The 18893-nt window shown below is 41.7% G+C and overlaps 1 protein-coding gene across 2 annotated transcripts in view; it reads right to left on the bottom strand.

The window, feature by feature from the left end:
* The window catches only part of LOC108872978 (rho GTPase-activating protein 6), a 70895-nt gene that overhangs the window by 17615 nt on the left and 34387 nt on the right, over nucleotides 1–18893 (bottom strand). The gene's annotated exons all lie outside the window — the stretch shown is intronic.

The raw sequence follows: 18893 nt of genomic DNA, 5'->3' as shown, positions 1-18893 counted from the left end.
CTGTGCTCAAGGTGGAATTGAACTGAAGTGAATGGTAATGAATTGCTGGAAACCTGCAGACGGCTTTGGCCTTTGATGAACATTTGAGTCATCTGAATCTCTGGTCATGCATTCCTCCGTGTCTACAGAGAGAAGAGGTCAGGAAGAGGTAGAGGTTAAGATAGAGGGGGAAGAGAAAGAGAGGAGACATAGCTCCAATTTATCTAATGCTTTATCCAGACAGAGGGCTTACAAGTGGACTCTAATGTGTCTGTGTTTATATGGTCTTATTTTGTGCTCCTGCAAGGAGAGAGAGACCATTTACATCAGTTTATATCTTAAAATTTCATCACGTTACCCATTGAATGATGTTTATTCTTCAAATCTTCTAGAAAAGTGGGTTTCTCAGAGACACACTGAAGACTTAATGTCAAGAAAATCACTTTGCTTTTCAAAATTAGACCTCTATCAACAATATTTTGAGGTCGTTCCACCCGCTGTTGACTCAACTTGCTTGTTATTTGACCCCACTTAGTGCAGTGAAGCAACAGAGCCGTCGTTCAGCCATGGGAGCAAAAACAAGATGTGGACACAGGCAGCCTGGAGAGCCACCTGAGTATGTGTGCAAGTGTGTGTGAATGATCCTGTCACGAGTCCAGCGAAAAAGAAGTTGCATGTGCCCCCCACCCCTTAATAGAGCATTTTATCCAGCCAAGCTGTATGTGTGTGTGTGTGTGTGTGTGTACGTGGTCGCTGGTGGAGGAAACCCTTTTCCCTCCCGCTTGACCTCACACACAGCTTGAGGGGCACACACATGCACATGCCCGTACACACCCACGCTGCAAAAGAAAAGACAAACAGTTGGAAAAGTTAAATAAGAGGCCTCTCCTCGGTTGAGCTGGTTCTGCCCAGCGGGATTTCTGAAGGGGATGGATGAGCTTCAGTCCTTAAGTGTCAACCTATGAAAACTGTGGAATGCCACAATGACACAAGAGCGAAGGGGGCAGACTAAATCCTGGTATCACTGCTGAAAGCTTGTGTGACCTGCAGGGGCAACCATTCAGATTTACAAACCGAGATGTTCCAAAGCCAACCTGCATTGTATAATTGAAAGAAGCACATTTTGAATTGATTTTAAACTGTGGTAAATGATTGTCGTGCAATTACTATCTCTTATTTAGATTTTTTCTTCACTGAAAGTTCATTTTAAGATAAGTTCTTAACCTTTTTTAGTTAAAATGTTATAATAGTTTGTCATCTGCATAGAGGAGTGTTGTAAGATAATAAGATTGCACATTTATTATAGTTGGACTTGTGGTCGAGGTCGGTCTTATTACTCTGTGTAATGGCTCTCTGACTAACAGTGCAGCTCCATTTTGAGCAAACCATACCAGATTTGACAAAAAGATTTGAGAAAATTTGAAGAGCATAAATTTTAAGCATCATGCAGAATGTGTTACAGATCTCAGCTTTGAACAAGCCTCTTTTCCACATCAGCACTCCACTTAATGGAGCAAAAAACACTGATTTAAGGATCCACTTTGGCCTCCGAGCCACTGAAGAGTCGTTGGCCAAGTTTACCCAGTCAGACATCCAAGCCTGGCCTTAACAGCGGCAGACACAAACACAGAAGCCGATCGCCATGGTGAAAAGTCACTCAGAGTTCATGGTTCAATTTTCAAGAGGAGAGATGTTTGGATTTATTCTGTTATCTACCCTCCCCAATTTGAAACACGTTCAGTAACACTCATCATATCAAGAGCTCGTTTTCTCACTCCTGAGATCACGTCTGTCAGCTACAATTACACACCACAGCTAGCGCTAATTTGCTCGGCTGTATTGGTGGAGTTAATAAGCTACAGAGCACGCATGGATGATATGAGCGTAACTAGTCTCCTCACCCACAGAGGTTAATGGGGTCACATGCTACTGCACCACAAATCACATTCAAAATCCATTCAGGCATCCCACAAATGCCAAGCCGCAGCATACTGTAACACCAAATGCCTTTAAAACATAAGATTTCATTATCTCAGATCTCAGTATGACGTGAATGCTTTAGTGAGATGTTTGAATTGCCTGTATAGAAACAAATCTACCATGCAGTCGCTGTCACAATCATTTAACTCCAAATGTTTATCTCCAAAATATTGTTGGTTGCTAAGCCTTTACACAGCTGCCATCATCTGTTTTCCTCCTGTATTTCTTAGAGCTATTGAACCCCCCACAGATGATACTCGCTGGAATGGTCGCACAGATCTAATCAGATAATCCCACCTTTAACAAATGGTATTTTCTGCCTGTTTGCTACACTTGATCCAATTTTGCATAAGCAGAAATAAATCACTATAAATCATGAATATGCTTTGCAAGGAAGAAGGAATGAAAAGTATTAGACACACGGGGGTAGAAGAATGCAAGGTGATTTATGTGTGCAGATGAAAGAGCTTGGTGAGATGTGTATGTTATATAAAAAGTTATGTGAAGCCTTGTGCAAAGCTTCTGTTAAGCCTGGGATTCAGCACTGGTTGTGTTGTCATTGTTGCTGTTGCTTTGTGTTCCCATCTGACAGATGTTACCCTGGAAAAGATTAATGACTCTAGACTGGCACCATGCAGTTAGATGACTAATGCCGTTTCTTTTTTTTTCTTCTTCTTTTTTTTTACAGTGAACTGCAGTGTGTGGTTTCTGTTGTGTTTCAGAAAGGGACAAATGGCGCAAAAAAAGCCACGGGCAAAAAAGAATATGTCAGTTTCCGTGGCAACGCATACACAGAAAATCAAAAAGGCCAGGAAGTGAGAGAAATATTACTATGGTAACGCACCTGGAAGACACATACACATACACATGCACAGGCAGTGGGACACTTGTTGCTGTGATGCACTGCGTAAATCAATTCCAATTCAAGGTGAATAACATCACTGTGACGATGGAAAGCCACTTAGGGGTTTTACGTCAGGCTGACTTTTAAAAAGTAATGGCATCCTTGAACATGTGCACTCATAAAACAACATCTTAATATCCATTCTTCCAGTCATTCAGCATATATATTTATGTTTTTCTACAAAAAAAAAGTTCTGTGCCACTTTATTTGACTCTCCCCCTGCATCATCATTGTCCCCAATACATTATTGACAGCTCCATACAGTAATGTAGCCAATACTAAACAACCCAGCTCAATATTCCATGCACCATTAATAGCCTGGGACACATTGACAGTACTTATTGATCCCCATCTGGTCATACAAATGTGTCTGTATGACTGTGCATGTATATGTGTGCATATGCGTTTGATGTGGAATAGAGAGGAAGGAAATATATGCATAGGCACACGCTGCCTTCAAGTGCTGTTGGAAATATCCTAAGTACAACTGTAAATGGAGACAATGAAGCAAATCCTCTTTTCAGGGAAAAGAAAAAAAAATCTGCTTTAAAGCCTTTAATCCGCTGGTTTGAGCAATGAACTGGGCAAAAATCTTGCAATGAGTTTTGACCCTAAAGGAAAGCCCATATGACACATGCCAAGGCTGAAGGCGGTGAATTAAGGCTTTTCAATGTGTTCCATGGAGAGCCTTGTTTTTCATTGTGATAGACTGCGATAGCTTTTTAAATACCAGATTAATGTGGTATGGTAAAATATAATAATTATAGGACATTTAATGCAACCACAGTGTCAGATTTTTAAATTCTCTAATATTTTGGTTTATGACCTAGTAGACTTACAAACAAAACATTTTTTATGGCCTTATTAAGATGTGTGGTTAACTACAATTAAAGCATCACGTTACATCATCATTTCCTGTAAAACTGCATCAATACAGTGACAAGAAGTTATGTAATTGCAGTCATAGATCTTCCAGTGGATGCTACATTGTCTCAATTACAGCTGTTTTATATTTTTTATTAGCACCACATCCACACTCACATAATCGTCATCTATGACAAAACCATGCTGGTCGGCTTTGTATGAGCCACAATCAAGAATGACATGTAGTGATATTCCAGGAAGAGACCACTTAAGGTGAATACAGACACTTAAAGGAGCATTCCTAAATTCTCCACAGTGTGTTTTTGTGTTGCACCCAGCTTCAAATGACCCTTGAGCAGAGTTTCTGTGCCACAACACTGAACCAGTGGAATGCACAAGTCTTTTTTTTTTTTTAAACAAGTTGGCTTCATGCATGTAATAGATTGCTTTCTCTGACCTGGAACCTCCTCTTTGGTTCACATCTGCTTGTAATTACTGACCACCCTCACTTGTCAGCCACGCTGTGCCGTTGGTGTGTCTAAGTGTGTGTGTGTTTGTATGTATACCTGTCACACACGAACGATTAATAGGCTTCCCCGCCTGTTTTGGGTCATCCTTGATGTTACCTGAGGCGACACAACCGCCAAATTATGGATCCCTGTTATTCGCTCTTACATAACAAAATGTTAGAGTAATATAGCAGCATCAGGCTTATCTTTGCTTGTAAAATGTGGGGTTATCAACATGCAGTATGGCAGGTCATGCAGATGGAGTATTATGTGAGGAAAACAACCTGTTAAGGCTGTAAATACGATTAGCATAGCATCCATTCCAACACAAAGAACAAGGCAGCTTATGTTTGGACATAACTGGTTGTGTCTATATGCAGCTATACCAGTGATCAGTACATGAATCAGTGCTGAAATGTTAAGAAAGCTATCTCAACACTTTTAGGGGGATGCCATGATCAAGGGTGCGGGAGAATTGGGTAAAATTGCCTGCTATTGTTAACGATTCATGGTACATACTGTACAGAAATTCAAACAAAATGTACATTACGGTTACATAACCCAGGAGTAGGGGTGAGTATACTGTAATAAAATACACCTCAGGAACAAAATGCACTCACTCACAAACTTCTACAACATTAAGCCAGATTTGTCCTTCCCAGCATCAGTAGAACAATGTGTCCAACATATTCCTCTGAGAATCACATCGTGACAACAAAAGTGATGTTTACTTCAGCATAGTGTGGTGATGATTTATTCTTCTTCTTGCTTCAAAAGGAACCAAAACACAAAACTTGGCCGGGCACAACTGTCAAAACAGCTTTTGGTGTTGACTTCCACATTTGATGCGCTTGACTTCATTGAAGAATTACACAACTTATTCCAACAATGCACAGCTTGATTCAGTTTGAGCCCTGCGTAAAGTATATTTCACAGTTTTATATGCACGTTGGGGAATTATTTTATTACTTTTTTAATCTATTTCTTCATGTGGATACAAGAATCGTGACATTTTTAAGATTTCAAAATCCCCTGCCAGCAAAAGTTTTCACTTTGGTTCAGTGTCAGTGTTGCATCTCCTAGTTGTATTTCAAATCATATATGACTTTATGTATGTTAGCTGGAGAGAAAAGTGCAGTTTTAATTCTTATTTTATTGACAGGTTGAGCAATGAGCGATGCATTTAAATTACATTTTTCTGGCTGTGGGAGGCCACCACTCATTAACGAGGAAAAACAGGCACTAATGTGGACATCAGTTTCACCATATACTGTTTTTTGTCTGCCTTTGCATTTAATGAGGCTCAGTCGCAAGAGTGAGCAACTTGGAGTGTGCGCTCCAAATACCCCCCCACCCCAGAAAAATCATTGGCAAGCACATCTAAAGCCTCGGGCGAACTTCAAACATTTTTAAAGACAGATTAATATGAAGGGCCTGCAGCAATTATGAGGCCCGACCTTGAAGACTTGGGTTCTTGCATAATGGTTACGTAAGCTGCAAAAGCAAAGAAAATCAGGTATTGTATCAACACCACAGTTGATAGTGGAAGGAGAAGTTGAAGTAATGTGTGTGTGGTTTGTATGTGTGTGTGTGGTATTGGCTCAGAACAATCTGTAGAAGGCAGGGCGTCCACAGATTACATCCAAAAATCTGTCAGGGTATTTCTCTATCAGCTGTCATTGGCAGGCGGGGTTTATGTCAGAGACATTATACTCCTGTTTGCAACACTGAACTTTATGTATAATAACTACCCAAGCATTTAAACTGTGTGTGTGTGTGTGTGTGTGTGTGTGTGTGTGTGTGTGTGTGCGCTGGAAAAGAAACTTGAGACATTTGCAGTCTGTACACAAGCTTCTAACCCTTTCCCCATTTCTGGCCAAGACTACGACGAGTATTATTTGTCTCTCAGAAACCGTCACAACTTTTTTTTAACCATTAATGTAACATTTTTGTCATAGTTCTTGGTCTTTTGTCTGTTTCAGAACTTGTCTTTCTACATCGTGATGCTACCCAGTTCTTTCTGCATACATGAGAATTGTGGGAGGTGAAACATCACAGCTTAAGTGTGAAGATCCACATTCAAATTTTCTATAATAATTTAGCTCCTGCTGCATATTATGAGCTAATACCTCAGTACGGAATGTCTTTAAAAGACACTGTACATTTAATAGTGCTGTCGATAGGGAGTGACGTGTTCACAATGACGTTGTCTGTCAAGGGAAACCAGGGCGAGGTAGAGTGCAGCTGTGTTTAACATGCTAGGAATTGGTCCTCACCCCTACTTTGCCTTGCAAAGAAAACCCCAATGATTTGTTTGCAAGGCGCGCTGGGAAACCTTTAAGTTGCTTAAGAGGGTTCAGGATCCAGACTATAAACAATGGGTAACTTCACTGTTTTAGTTCCTCTCCGCATCCTGCTTTGTCTCCTTTCTGCACTTTTTTTATCCCGTATCCAATTTCCACAGAGGATGGGGATTTTCAAAATTCCATTTTGTTCCTCCCATTTTTACAGTTTCAATGTGATGTACTCACTAATATCTCTGAACAGTGTCCACTATCTGATGTCGATACCCTCATTTTCAGTTATTACCATGCACACAGACCATGGTAATAATAACTCTGTAATTTCTTTTTGACTCTCAGGCAGTAAAAACGCTACTATGCAAATACAGTCATCTATGATAAAGTCTCAGGTGTTAAGTCAGGTGAACTATATGTTTTGAGTGGTGTTACCACATTACTTTACTTAATGTCTATCTGCATAGCAATTGTTTTTTTGTTTTTTTTGATAGACTACTAGTGTTATTAAAAGTATGATAACTAATTTAAATATAGTGTCTAATGAATGAAAAATGAAAGGAATAATATGAATATAATTTCAGTAATTTTTCCACTTCTGCATCCTTGTCCATATCTATTACCCCCCACTCTTTCTCCTCTGCTAATATCTTGTCTGCCAGCGTTTCATTTCCCTCTCCTTGTTAGACACACACACACACTGACCCTATCCAAGGAATGTGTGTAATCTCAATGCGTGTAATCTCGACTGTATACAAGACAGTAAATTCTCCTCCTCTGTCGCTAACCAGACTGCCCAGCTGAGCTAATGAAGTTAAGGTTAATCATTACTAATCCTGCATGGAGAGAGTAGAACACTTTTAGAGATTGTTGTGAGTGTGTGTGTGTGTGTGTGTGTGTGTGTGTGTGTGTGGAGAGCTGTGGATCATGTGCATCCTTGCATAAACAAGTGGAAAAATGCGATGCTTGCTCCACTTGAACTGAGACAAACTGATTGTGGCCTGATGGCACCGGTGGGGACTGAGATGGTTTGAGCAATCGGCACTCGGTCCGGCGTGCATGTGTGTGTGTGTGTGTCTGTGTTTGTTCATGTGAGTTCCTCCATGTGTGTGTTATGGAGTGATGTGAAACTCAAATTAAGGTCACAACTCAGCGGTAGTCTAACCACTGCCAAACAGAACTGAGCAGATGGTAACTGAGGTTTTTCAACCAGCAGAGGTGAGCACGATTTTAGTCAAAGAACACTTAGCTGCAGAAATTACAGACTAATGTGGCATTTTATATTCAGGCAAAACTTGTTCTTATTCTCTTATTTTCTGTTTGTTTGTTTCTGATACTAGCTTGTGGCTTCAGCTTTACTGTTGTATTTTACTGGTCAGAGTAGAATCTCCATCTCACAGCCCTGTGCCTAGCTTCGTGTTTGCTAAGTGAAGGTGTCTATTTTATATTTCTGGACAAAATGTTCAATTCCAACTTCCCCATTCTTGGTTGATTTCCTAGCCTTGCATCATTTTGCCTGCATATTTGTGACATTGTGCTGACTTTGCTAAATCCATTATCCATGATACATTTCTCCTTTTTATCTAAACAACCATAAATGAGTGCATTACACAGTTTTCATCTGCTCACTGTGAATCAGCAACAGTGCAGCTGGATATAAAGTATACTGTTATGGTATATAGTGAAATAGAATTGTTTCAATTCATTCATATTATCACAGATTGACATTCAATACATGTATTGTACAGTACGGAGTGTGTCTGTGTATGTGTGTGTGTGCAATTTATCTGTCAATCAGTCAAAATGGTTGTGTAAGTAGCCCCATGGGCATTATGTTCCCATCGAACCCTTTGCAGTCTGAGCGCTCCACAATGTCAGCACCGTGAGAACGGGATCTCACACACACACACATACGCACACACACATGCACAGACTTCAGAGAAACCACTCCCAGAGAAATAATGCACCACTCCATCAATCCTGGAATGTTCTAAAAAATAGATTCAGAGATTAGAACTGGCATCTGCGCCAAAGAGCCGTAACCCGCCGGGCCTCAGATGTAAAGCTGGAATTTGGTTTACGCTGTCATGGATTCACCTTCTCTTATTCTCCACAACATGTTTCCTCTTATACACACTCACTCACACACATACACTTAACAGCTCCTAGACCTCCAACAACTTTTAGACAATGAGATGTTGAACTGTTTCAATCGGAAAACTGATGAGGTAACACACAAGAATGTACACAAAGACCCACGTGAAGATACACTGAGCTGTCACATAGCGATACCAGAGACCCAGACAACTTTGTCCCACTACTTCCTGCTGCCCAGACAGACACGACAGCTATGACGCTGATTTTAACACGAGCAAACAACCAGGGTTCCACTGTTTTCCAGACGCGTCCCAAAGCACGTCATAAATTCAAGAATTTCTGGCGATTGATTTCTCATTCCAAACGACTACTCGTTAATCTGTCATTTCTGTAACAGCTGCTGTCCTCTGAACACTTTTTTTTTTCCCTGTCAAGAGCCTGACATTTTTCTCAGCTTGTTGAATTTCACGACAAAGTTGATTTCACACAGCAGAAGTTTCAGTTAAAGGGCGGTTTTGCAACCGTGGACGGGGGCCTCCTCCTCGCCTAAGTAGATTTCCTCACTGAGAACGTCCATGCAACTAAGCCTCGCATGTAGGATGTGCTAGACTTTTTTTTTTTGAGGAAGTGGGGTGACAAGTGGGGTTTAAGATAAGTCTAACATCTGACTGAAGCTTCATAAGCACATTCCTTTGAGTTGATAAATGTAGTTTCTTCTGTGCCCTTTCTTCTCATCTTTCTATGTAGATCCAAACACCTTGCATTATAACAGATCAGTGGGGGCGTATTTACTTAACACCTCTTTATTTTTCATGGATGTAAGCGTGTGCAAGCTTATAAACTGATCCTATTAAGTAATAGTTAGTTTATTTTTCACGCCAGTGGCGAGAGCATGAGCCGACGAAAGTACAGGACATTCCCTTGGTTTTCCCTCGCTGTGCTTCTTCTACCGTATCCATTTAACACAGTAGGATCAGAGTAAAGTCTCCATAAGACTCTTTATTTTCCACATGGGTGCCAGTTACCACCCCCCGCCCCCTTCCTGCCTCTTAATCCTGCGAGGTAGTTAAAGAGCAGGGATTATAACATGCTGGTCTGCTCCTCAGGATCCGGATGATGTTGGTGATGAAGATGACAGAGTTAAGATGGCAGAGCCGCGGTCACTTTTTACGAGGCACATGGCGGCGCTTACGCACAGCTTAAACGCAATGCATGCGCACATGCTGCACATATGTTCAGAGGATTGCACACGTATGCTCCACGTGAAAAAAAAACAAAGGGGGGGGGGGGGGGTGTATGTGCAGAGGAAATAGCTGCTTGGAGAGAAAGAGTTTGATGTATTAAACCAACTGGTTATCAAAGGAATAAAAGGAGAGAAATGCCAGGGTCAGGTTTTCGGAATGTAGAAGAATCCACCATGCAAAATCTAAAGCGTTAAAATAGTAACTGTGGCGACATGAATCCTTCACCGTGTCCGGCCCGAAGCTGCCTTGTTGTTGTTTTTCAGTCAGTATCCCTGTATTTTCAATGACACATGACAATGTGACTGACGCGTTCCACTTTATTTTTGACCCACAACTTAAAAGGCCCCAAGGCTCTTCCTGCAGGAGAGGGTGGAGTCTGGTCTGAGTTTGTAGCTTCTGATGGAGACAGAGAGACATCCATGACTGGACTGGAATGTATGACCAGGCTGAGGCATGGCAGATTTCAGCCCCTGTGGCTGTAACACTGACAACTGAACAACTGGAGAGCAAGTCCTTCATGCTCAATGCTTTCATTTACACTATAAATGTTACACAAGTAATTCCACAAACTGCCTATTCTCAGCCAAACATGACCAATAAGAATGTGTCAAACAATTGAAAAACAAAGAACCACTGAATAATGGAGAAAATACGTCAAAACTAATTAAATTGACGTTTCAAACCATCAGCCTTGTTTCAGTCCAGGAAGTTTTAGCCAAGTGTAACTTCCTGGAGACCCACGCCACGCCCGCCACTGCCCAGCGGTGCTTTGTTCTCTCCGGACAGTGGATGTGACAGTGTGTATTTGTGTGTGTGTGTGTGTGTGAGTGTGCATGCTTCATGCATGTGTAACACAGGTCATAACTGGGTCAGCTGGTCTATTATTGATTTCCTAACGGAAAGTGAACGAACACAGCGCTCCATAGTGCCACTGTCCTGCCGAGCACACCAAGCAACCTTCAACCAACTGAAACGTGTATGTGTCTGTGTCTGTGTGTGTGTGTGTGTGTGAGAGAGAGAGAGAATTTGTGCCAGTAAAAAACGCTATAAAGTGTTAACAATAATGACTAGGTGTAGAATGCTTTAAGCAGATGCTGATAAGTGCTAATGGGGTGTTTAATGAACACGGTAAACTACTTATCAGCTCCCCACTGGCACTGCTCTGTGTGAGCCATCAAAAGTCAACCAATGTCTCCTTGGGTCTGTTTAGTGTAAGTTTGATTAGCGGTGAGAGTTGGGAAACTAGATCAACAAAGCACCTACCACAAGGTTTAAACAAGATCCAGCACTGAAACATGATGACGATGAAATGGTCCAAATTTACTCCACAGTCTCTTGCTTAAACTTTGAAATACAGTGAGTGGAAAGGACTGTGTTAAAATTACTGGGGTGGGAAGGGGGGATGACTCTTAGCGTTTTCCCTCCTGAGATTTATCAACATTTGCTTTGAACACTACCCCGAAAAATAAATGCAACATCCTCCCCACTGATGCCCCAGCTCCTCCCCAATTTCAGACTTAATGTGTCAACAATGAAACACTAAGCTTTACAGCAAACTGCACATTAGGAGTGGAATCAGCGACTGGAATTGCTGGGAAGCCAATGAGGGATCATGTTTTTGGAATTGTGTGGTTAGCACTGTCGCCTCACAGCGAGAAGATTCTGGGTTCGAGCCCGGGGCTTTACTGTGTGGAGTTTGCATGTTCTCCCTGTGCCTGCGTGGGTTCTCCCGTTTCCTCCCACAGTCCAAAGACATGCAGCTTAGGTTAATTGGTGACTCTTAATTGCCCGTGTGAATGTGATTGTGACTGGTGTACCCTGCCTCTTGCCCAATGTCAGCTGGGATAGGAGACCCAGGGATAGGCTCCTTAACGATAAGCGGTATAATGGATGGAGTGATAGTGCATAGTGCTCTTTATTTCTGAACCAAGAGCTACTAAATAATTGTAACAGTTGTTACCACTGTCACTGACTAACTGAATGCTGCAGATGCAGCAACTCTGTGGCTGCTAAGGGAACATAATATTTCCACTTCAAATTTCCACACCCATTAGCAGAATATGGTGGTTGGTGCGGAACATAATGTAAATCACAGGTTAACTTAATATGATACATTTAACTTCACTATAGCTCTGTTATGGTGTAGAATAAAGGCAACTCATTGCTCATGAGAAAATAATTCCGACCCATTTCTGACCCCTCCCTCCCCCTAATAATTTTCATACACTCCCTTACTTGAAGTAGCTCTAAATCTGCGAGTCATTACCTCCATCATGCAGGTTACATTTTTGATCTTGTTGCCTGTTCTTTATCAGACTATCTCAGAGCCCCCACTGGAAGATTTCAATGAAATCAGGTGAAATGTTAGGCTAAAGGCCAAGGAGCAAGTGCTTTGTTTTTTATGTGGATCCAGATCCAGATGTAGATGCTGGAATGTTTAAAAAGGTTTTATTAACTTTGTAACATTCCCCCCCACCACCCTAAAAAAAAAAGAAAGGAAAAAAAATCTGGCCCAAGCGATAGTGAAATTTACACAAAACATCTCAGCACTTTCCAGGAATTACTTTTGCTGTTTTCACTGTTTTTTTATCAGAGCTGCAGAGTGGATTTTCTTCCCTGATTTGGACTGCAAAGTAAACACTAACACTTTTGACAAACTGGGCTTGTGAAAATAATTTTTCAAACAACATAAGTCCATTAATAAAACTAAAATAGTGTTACTTTGGACAATGCTAGTTGTAGACGCCAACTATCAGTCAACACAGTGTTTGAGTTAACATGAAAAACTGTTAAAATGTTCCTACTCTCTTCCACCTGTTTTAAGAAATGAACAAATAGGGCCTTGTGTGATTACTTCAGCCACTTAGAGGAGACTAAAACCCATTCTTTAAAACATTAAAAAAAAAACCTTTTTACACATTGGAAATGGCCCAAATAAAAGGAAACTGTCTACTTTGTTTCCTCATCCAGCGTAACTTTGACCTTCTAACAAAGTCTGTCAAAGATTGTGAGGAGATTAAGGAAGAAACCTAAAACCTTTAAGAGCCTGTTTGTTCTGTTCTTTTCTGCAACACAAACATGAGGGTTCTGTTTTCCAAAAATGCCACCAGGAAGACGAACAATGGCTGTGTTTTCAATCCAATTTCAGTTGGACTTACAGTTGACTTTAGTATTTGAGCAAGAGGTTGTGACCTGTCACTGTTGCAAAATGATGGTGAGGCTGATGTAAGAAATGATGAGGATGCAGCCCATCTTGTGTTGAACGTTAGAAAACAACGCTGCTTGATGGATGGGCACATCCTCTCATCCATCAATCAGCACGTGCACACCCTCCTGACTTTTCTTGTTTGCAAACTCTCATCATTTTACTATAAACAAGCGTCTACCAGGATGATAACACGCCCTAAGGATTCCTCATTTATTCTTCTTACTCATTTGTTCATTCTTTTATGTATTTATTTGTCTTTTTTTCTGATTTGGTGCATGAGAAAATGAAAACTTTTTCTAAAATAAACTGGGCATTAAGCTGAATTGACAATTTTTTAGAAGTTAGTGCTGTAGTTACAGAGCTCTCTGTAATGTCCACACAGAGTCATACACTGATGTATAAAATGGTAAAAATAGCCGCCTATTTCCTCCTGCTGTTAGTGCTGGTTTCCTGAAATCCAATTTATGATATTCCCAGTGAGAAAAGAGAGAGAACTAAGGGAGAAGAGGAGCAGAGGAATATTAATAGACTGTAATAGACTGGAAGGTAAATGGTGAGCGTGCCAGGATGGAAATGTGTGTGTGTGTGTATATGTGTTTCTTAGTGCACATTCCAGTGGCAACCTTGAGAGCAGCTAATCCACCCGTAGTCAAAGGCCTCTTGAACTCCAGGGTCGCATTTCTTAACAGTCCACACACTCATATGCACATAAGTTGCAAGTTAAATGCATGGGCACACATGTTACATACCAGGCACATGAATGCATACATCCGCTGCAAGCCTAAACTGCGCCTGATATATCTGATGTGTTATTCCTGTCGCATAAATGTGTGTTATTCCTGGCATCATTTGTGTTATTCCTTCGTCTGGGTTGGATTATTTCTCCTTATCAAGGCTCTCTGAGATGTCACCAGACTGGAAACTTGACTTCCGCCTTCCCGCCTGTCAGATCATCTGTCTCTATCTGTCTGGGCTCGACTCTGTCAGTCCATCCGTCTGCATCTATTTATCTGTCTCTTCGAGGGGTTCTTTACTCTCTCCAAACAAAATCACGAATGATCAATGGAAGGAGCACCTCAGGGCAGGTCAGGTGGACGTGCTCGGCAGTGACTATCAGATAATCTCAGACAGGCGACCGTCACCGTTGTGACACTGACTGAGAATGCGGCAGTTTATTTAAAACCACATGCTTGTTCACACTTGTTGGTAAAAATACCTCCATGAGCCATCTTGTGAAAACTGAAACAACATTCTATTCTGATGCAGAGGTTGCCAACATCTGCATTTGCTGTATCGCGTTATCTGAATTAACTCGACTGTAAGTTATGCTTTGAGACTTTGACACAACTTGCTGTGCCAAAACAGTACAGCAAGTTGTGCACACAGCATTAGCGTAAATGGAAAACGGTGTGTGGTTTTCTGGGGTAATTTGCATGTTGTTTTCTGAAGGATTAGAATGTTTTTGTCTCCTGAACTATGCAGAGAGCATTGTGAGATAAATACTGCTAATAGTAAGCATGGAGAAACAGCTTACTAAGAATGTTCCCTAAGGTGAGAATTGATGAACATTGATGTCTGTACTAATGCAACCATTAAGAGATACATTCTTGGAGCATGTACTCACCTCCCACAGAGACAGAGTATGGATGCTGTTCTCTGTAGTTTTTGGATGCAAATGAATGCTGTAGTACATAATAATTTGTCCTAGAGTATGGTTAATAAACAGCTGGAATAAGTTTTATTTTTTTCAGAAAGACAGATGAAAGTAACTCTAAATGAGAAATTGCATTTGTACTTTGGCTCCCATCAGTAAACATGATCCTGAGCCGGATCTCTATCATGTGGACGGTAATTAACTCCTCCTCAATCAATCTGCTGGATGTCTGTCTCATGGATTATTCTGTTATTTGATACAAAGACATCCACTGTGAGGTTATACAGTATGTGGCACAGATTAGTACATGAGCAACCCCCACCCCCAACAAAAAAGAAAAACACATGCACCTTGTTAGAGAAAAGCACTCCCAGACGCACTTTGCTGTATGCCCTTCGACCTTCGGTGACACGCCGAAGCAGTAAAACAGATGACTTGATGCTTGATGCCAGCCTGACGCTTCTGACTTGTTGACCTTGTTGCGCCCCCCCATATGTGGGTAATTCTTTTTTGTGGACAAGTCTGCGAGAGTTACCATCCTTCTGAAGACTGGTATGAGATCCAAACACACTGCTGCAAGGCCGTGAAATGTATTCTGCTGAGATTTTACAGCTTTGGCTAGTTTTGGCATAGCTGCGTTGCTAAGGTCACCCAGAGAGCAACAGCTGTCTGAGGTGTTGAAAATATAAGCAGGGATTTCTCCACCAGACAGCACAGTCTGTTCTTACAGTTTAGCATCTAATTCTGCTTTGTGTGCATGACTCATGTGTATGCATGCATCCATGTGTGGCTGTGCTGGTAGAGTGCAAACGCCAGTGTGTGTGGAGCAGTGGATTGCAAAACTCTTAAAGCCGAGGATGGTAGCTTTGATTAGGTCTGTCTTGGTTCCAGTTCATTATACTGTTCTGCAGCACAGGCAAATCAAGGACAACATGTTGTTATGGTCCTTTAAAGTTGCCAAACAGTGATGTAATGCTTCTGCACTTCACACGGCAACATGGAGATTGACATCATGCCCTCATGTGCTGCGGCAGAAACAGCCAGGAAACATTTCTAACCTTTTCTTGAACCCGCTGACCAACTCCCTTAAATTGCCCCCCGAAGAAAGAAACACCTCTGGATGAAGTCATGAAGAAACCAGGGCAAGAGCCTCAGCTGTAAATCAAACTCCTTAAAACATCTAGAGTGCATATTTTCTTCAGGCCCAGAGAAAAGACTCCCGCCTCTGGAAGCACAGCTCCCACGGCAACAACACTGGATCAGATCCTGCCAGAACTCTCTCTTCTGCGTTTCCTCGACTCTGTCCCCCCCCCCACCCCCTCAGCCTTCGTCCGTCTCCATAAAAAGACAAGTCTTGAGGAGGGGCGGACTTCTCTTTCGCTGTTGATAATAAAAGTGCCTATCCCTGACAGGGTCTAGAAGGAGGAAAAAAAATTAAAAATGAGGGACGAACGGTGTTGTCATGACAAGCCAGAGGTGACGGCTGGGGAACGCGACAAGGCCACCTTTCGACTGTGTCGCTTCCTTTTTCCTGCCGTACTGGAGTGGTGCTACACATACAACAACAGAGCAAGAATCATGTCAAGTGCCAGGTTAATAAATGTACAGGAACATGTCAAGAGTGGCAGCGCATGACCTACATGATAAGGGGTCAACAAGCCCTACAGCTAACCTGAAAACCTGCAATGATTTTCCCCCCAGAATTGGACTGACAGGCTTTTGTAGTGACACCAAAAATTTTAATTCATTCAGCATCTACATGCATTCCTAGTAACAGCACTCCCTTGCGGACAAAATGTCCACTCCTGCTAAGTTCTCCCTCTGGGTCAGAGTGTGCTTAGAAAACTTGTGATCACTGTAAATAAACTCACTGAGCTGATGACTATGGAGCCGTATGGATGGTTGATGCCATCCGCCCACACAGGCAAACACACACTTCGTTTGAGCACCAAGGATGGGCATTCAGGAAAATTCCCTACTGGGTAACACTTAGAATCAATAAAGGTTAATTCTGTCTGTAAACTGACACAATTTGCCACAAGACTGAAGGCTCTGTGGCCTGTTCTGCTAGAGCTGTTTGTACTGGGAGTGGCAGGGGAGTAAAACAAACACACCAACTGCAGTAGAACAAGGTCACACATCAGCAGGTAAAGAGACGCAGGTAGAGAAGGAAAGGAGGAAAGAGGAGGGTTTTTTTAAGTTTCTGAGAATAATTGAGTGCAGCAAAGTCAAAAGTCAAGGGAAACAGCAAAGAGGAGACAAAAGGAGGGAATCTGGCGCTTGTCTAAACAGGTAGCTCCTCTCAGGATGACGAGGGTTCCTGCACGGCTAGAGGAGTACAGAGCATTTACTATTTGGTCATTGGTGAGCGACAGACTCAAACAAAGAGAGACAGAGTCGAAGATGAAACAAATGATAGCGGAGAAGGGCAATCAATCATTTCATCAATACTTCCTTTGTGTCGCCTCAGTGTCAGCCATCGCAAGGGCACCTTTTGATCCAGTGTAGTCTGAGCTGATTAAAAAATCAATTTGACATCTTTTCGCACTCTGTGAGCCTCTTGGGAGAGAACTTTTAGACATTACAGCTCTAAATGCACCTTCTGCAAAAGGATGTAGCATTGCATTCTTAAAAAGTCTATAAGTGTAAGAGTTGGCCTAACACTTGTAAGCACAAAACGAGGTTTCAGGACAAAGACGATCATTATTTGACTACTGGCAAAAGCCTCAGCGCTGGCTGGCTCCTCTCCAGGGTTAGCTCACTCAAATCAAACTCGTACTCTAAAACTTCCTTGTTCTGTCATTTCTCTGTTGTCATTACGTGTCACCCAGACAGCATATTCCTTCACGGCGCACATGACCTTTGACCCAACTTCACTAATCGCAGAGCAAAAGCCATTGTTGTTCTTGCTGGGGCAGATCGGGTTGCATGAATCCAATATTTGCAGGACAAACTCAGAGCGGGCCCTCCAGAAAAAACAGAACCTATGAGTCATATATTACTGCGATATGAAATATTTAATGTTACAGGGTAAACCCTTTAAAAACAGATTAAACAAACCACCTTGTTTAAAGAATCAAATGTTATTAGTGCCTGTTTGGATCAACTGACAATCCCCTGATGTGGAGTACATGACTTAAATTTCCTGCTTCGTCCAATGCTTCATTCATAATTTGTTCAGTCGCTAAATAAATTAGTTAATGGCTTATCTGCTGAATCTAAATCAATCTACTGGACTGAACGAACAGTTTAGTTGTTCAACTGATACAGACAAGATTGATTCATTTGTCCAATTGGTTCGATTACAGTGTTAGTGTGTGAGGCAGTAGCCACAAAATCCATGAATGCGATACATGATGATACGATGCACTTCAGCACACACATCAACAATCAGTTGCTTCCTGTTTATAACGCTGTGATGTTACATCACACCGTGATGCTCTTGACTTTATTTTTAAATTTAGGTTGTTGCTAGCTGCTAGCTCAAACCATTCACCGTTCTTTCAAAGTTATGTTTCATGTCATTTAGCAATTCATTAATCCTGTTCTTGTGTGCACCACAAACTCGACCAACAGAATTTTACACCAGCTTCTCTTAGATAACAAGTTTGGCTCCAATACTTCTGTGTTTACTGATGCTACATGGGCAAGATAGCAAGTTAGCAATGGCGTTTAGTGGACTTACTGGAAAAAACAGTCTCTCACTGACTGTAAAAGCTAGCAAGCATGAATTTAAAGCCAGCTCAGCTTGGTATTATTATTGCTGATAAACCATTCCATTAGGAATGATTTATTCCTCTTGGCATTTTCATTGCCGTTGCAGGTGATGAATCTTCCTTCTGTTGACTAAAAAGGTTGCCCGTGTATTATTCTCGTAATCCTTGTAATACCATGTAAACCTGTAATCTGCAATACTGGAGAACAAATTCCATCAAAGACAAGAGCTGAGTGATCAATCCCAAACTGTTAAATGTTATCCCTGATGGTATTCCATCAGTACAATGCCCTGACGCCATAAGCAGAATACATCACACGTCACTACAAGTGGAACAAATGCACGGCTGCCTCAAGGGGGGGATTAAACGTTTATGCACTGGCAACCACAAGGTGCTGTTACACATTTCTCTCACTTGCTTTCTGGGCTCTCTGTCTCAGTC

Source organism: Lates calcarifer, linkage group LG7_2 (assembly GCF_001640805.2).
Source record: "Lates calcarifer isolate ASB-BC8 linkage group LG7_2, TLL_Latcal_v3, whole genome shotgun sequence".
Taxonomy (NCBI): domain Eukaryota; kingdom Metazoa; phylum Chordata; class Actinopteri; family Centropomidae; genus Lates; species Lates calcarifer.
The sequence above is the reverse complement of the archived record's forward strand: the minus strand, read 5'-3'. Positions and strand labels throughout refer to the sequence as shown.